Source organism: Triticum aestivum, chromosome 6D, assembly GCF_018294505.1.
Source record: "Triticum aestivum cultivar Chinese Spring chromosome 6D, IWGSC CS RefSeq v2.1, whole genome shotgun sequence".
NCBI classification, from domain to species: domain Eukaryota; kingdom Viridiplantae; phylum Streptophyta; class Magnoliopsida; order Poales; family Poaceae; genus Triticum; species Triticum aestivum.
The window spans coordinates 409,270,080-409,274,299 of record NC_057811.1 but is presented as its reverse complement, the minus strand read 5'-3'; positions in this window follow the sequence as shown (position 1 = coordinate 409,274,299).

Here is a 4,220-nt window from a genome sequence, read left to right as displayed (position 1 = left end):
ATCACGTAGACCTTGTGCAACCAGCTCCGTTTCAGTTTGCCGGAGGGGGGATTCCCAACTACGTTTTTTTGACTTCATCAAATGACCCCCAACGTTTTCCACACGTTGGCATCACCATCGACAGCACCCACGCCAATTTTCATATTTTTCCGACGCTCGATGCATTTCCTAGGACTTTCCCGGTGAAAATACCCTAAAACACTGGCCGGACGTGACGCAACATTCGTTTTGTGTCCATTTTCATTCCAACCTTGGGGCCCTACGTCGGCCGTGCCCACATGTCTGCACACTTTGGTGCAATTGCATGCATGCGGTCACGTAGACCTTGTGCAACCAGCTCCGTTTCGGTCTGCCGGATGGGGGTTCCCAACTATGTTTTTTTACTCCGTCAAATGACCCCCAATTTTTCCACACGTTGGCATCACCATCAACAACACCCATGCCAATTTTCATATTGTTCCGTCGCTCGATGCATTTCCTAGAATTTTCCCGGTGAAAATACCCTAAAACACGGGCCGGACGTGACACAACGTTCGTTTTGTGTCCGTTTTCCACTACTAGGGAAAACCTTACCAGTAGCGCGGGCGCCAGCACTACTGCTACAGCGCTACGGCTATTTTGTAGCAGTAGCGCTTGTTTAGGGCCAGCACTACTGGTATGTTCAGATACTTGTAGCGCGCCATTGGAAAGCGCTACTGGTAAATGAGCGCTGCTGGTAATATTTTGGCCCGCGCCACTGCTAAAATTTATATATTTTTTTTGCATTTTGGCGCTGTACATGTTTAAACAGATATATCTTTTATACAATAACAACTCATCATAAACTAGTCTGTTTAAATAGCATATTCATTACCACTAGTCATCACCACTAAACAATGTTCGTCAATGAGACATCATATAACAAGTTGGTCACGAGTCATAATCACAACTCCTCCTCCTCCTCCTCATCATCAACTCTAACACATTGTAGCACATAATAACACATTCTACCTAGGACCTACTCTACCCTCTCTTAGGTAAAATATCATAAAACAAGATAGGCATTGACTCTCCATTAAGGAAAATGGACTCTCCATAATAAAGAACGGAGATCATCCTGGCCTACGCACAATGTTGCTTCCAAGTAGCTCTACGATGGTCGAAACATTTTTTCAAATCATTTATTATCATGGCTTCCTCGCTTTTAGAAATCCGGTATGGACAGGAGTGATGTGGATACTGCAGCTGACCTGGCCGTGGTGGCCATAAGCTGATAACATCAACGCGACCTCTCGGCAACATCAGATGAGGCACACAATCCATCGGGATTTTCTGTTCAAAAACATAGTAATAACTTTGTAGTTAGCAATGTAGTTTAGTTTGAAGAATTTATGCAAAAGATGCACGGATGTCGTAATAGTAGAAAATCTTACCATGCTATCTCCATTGATGTTACCGTAGTTCAACACGTGCACTAGTGGCACGTATTGACCATAATGTGGAGGAGTTTGATAATAGCTATTGTAATTATCAAGATCAGTAAAAAATGCGATAAGACCATCTTTCTCCTTATAAGTTATCTGTGCTTCATCATTGTAGTAGTAGGTTCTGTCTACCATCTTCCGTACATTTTTTGAAGAATGAAAATAAGCTGTCACCTATTTTAAAATAAACAATATAAATTACTTAATAAATATGTTTGAGAAACTCACACAGCGGTAGAACTGGAAGCGTGTCAACAAGGACCCAAATGGTCATATTCTTTTCATCGATGTCAGGATCACCAAGATCGAAGGTGAGAAGCATACCCTCATGAAAATCATACGCCTTGCAAAGTGCTTCCCAATTCAGGCAACTAAAATTGGATGAGTTCACAGAATTGTATAGATTTACAACAAAATCATAACCATGATGGGTCCTTAGTTGAATTATCTTTGTCTCCATGCTTTCATGATCTTCAAAACCCATCTTCTCCAAGACATAGCGTCTTGCATGGCATGGGATAAGCTAGTCGAATTGTAAAATACGGAAATTACACGTTGAAGAAGCAGAGAAGTCATTTAAAAAATAACAAAAAACACTTGTCGTCGTTGCGTACCGTTTCAATATCAAAGGTCTCTTGGAGCTTGATGCTGAAGCACCGACCTTCTACTAGGTGAGGCCTGTCGCACAGACCGCGCTCATCTTCACAGTACTCGCACATAGCGAATTCCCTTTCATCGTCAGACATTTCCTATATGTTCATTGTTGAAACAAACGTGCATTCAATAAGCAAAACTAAAATCATAATAGAGATAAAACAAAGTACTCCATTCAAATTAGCATGCATTCAATAAGAAAAACTAAATCATAATAGAGATAAAACAAATTACTCCATTCAAATTAGCATGCATTCAATAAAGAAATCACTAATAGGTAATTAATAATCCATCATCGAATACATATATAGTAGTTTATAGCAAAGATCATCATATAATATCACTAATACATCTCGAATAATAGCTACTCTAGGTTCAGTGGGCCGCGGGCGGTGGACACCCAAAGAGAAGGAACCATCACATGATCATAGCTCCGGTGAGATCCTTGAAGAATCTGCCAGGTATTGGAGAACCTGCCGTCCGCCAACGCAACCATGTAGCGATGGATGTGCGCGTCCTCCTCCGTGACATGGTGCCGTACCACCTGCGCGGGGGACTCAAGCCTCTGCATTGATGCAGGCCCACGTGACCGCCACCAAAGACGCTCCGGGTCGACAACGGGCTGGCTCCTCACTAAGCTGCGCTCACCGGAAGGTACCACAACCCAGTACCAGCCCGGCGGAGCTCAGTCCCGGACATGGCCCCTCCGCTCAAACAGGCCTCCTCCGCCGAGTCAACGACGAGGATGCGGGATAGGCATCGTCGACGTCGAGAACAAAATGCTTAATTATGAAAACAAAATTAATAAACACTTAGCAAAATTCGGCATGACCTTTCCTAAAAGCAAGACATATCGAGCGCCTGAAATTTACCATAACGTGGATGAATCAACATTCTGGCGAAACATAGGCCACTCGGTTAAACAACTAAGATTGTGCCATGTTCAAAATATGACATATATCCACTTCAAAATATCCATTTCAAATTTGCATATAACAGGAATAATTGTTTTTACTAAAAATATAACAACAAATGTGATAGTTCAAAATATGATCCTAAGATTAACTAGCTAGGGTTCATACTACATTATCCTAAGATTCATACTACATTATCCTAAGATTAACTAGCTAGGGTTCATACTACATTATCCTAAGATTAAACACCTAAGATTAAACAACTAAGATTAAAAACCTACATTATCCTATGATTCATACTACATTATCCTAAGATTAACTAGCTAGGTTTCATACTACATTTTCCTAAGATTAAACAACTAAGATTAAAAACCTAAAATTTTCAACTAGCTAGGGTTCAAAAGAAACTAGGGAGGAGGAGGAAGGAGGGAGGAGGATGTACCTCTCGGTGGAGGAGGGCCGGCGCGGGAGGGCGGCCGGCGGGGAGGAGGGTCGGCGCGGGGGATTGAGGGAGGGAGTGGAGTGTGAGTGAGCTGAGTTACGAGGCCGGGGGCGCGAGCACGCCGGCAGGCGCGCGGGCCGGGGGAGGGAGTGGGCTTAGCAGCAGCGCGGGTAATGGGCCAGCGCTACAGCTAAGCCCACTAGCTGTAGCGCCGGCGCACATCACACGCTACAGCTAAGTGGCCTGCCATTTTGGCTCGGTGGCCTGCTAAACCGCAGCGCGGCCCGCGCCAACCAGCGATGCTGCTATACAGTAGTAGTAGTGCCCGTTTTGGCCAGCGCTACTGGTACATACCAGTAGCGTGGGCGCCCAAACAGGTGCTACTGCTAAAATTCTATGTATAAGCATTTTCCTAGTAGTGTTCGTTCCAACCTTGCGTGGGGACCTACGTCGGCTGTGCCCACATGTCTGCACACTCTAGTGCAATTGCAGGCTTGCGATCACATAGACCTTGTGCAACCAACTTCGTCTCGGTCTACCGGAGGGGGGGGGGGGTTCCCAACTAAGTTTTTTTTCGACTCCGTCAACTGACCCCCAAATTTTTCCACACGTTGGCATCGCCATCGACAGCACCCACGCCAATTTACATATTTTTCCAACGCTCGATGCATTTCCTAGGATTTTCCCGGTGAAAATACCCTAAAACACTGGCCGGACGTGATGCATCACTCGTTTTGTGTCCGTTTT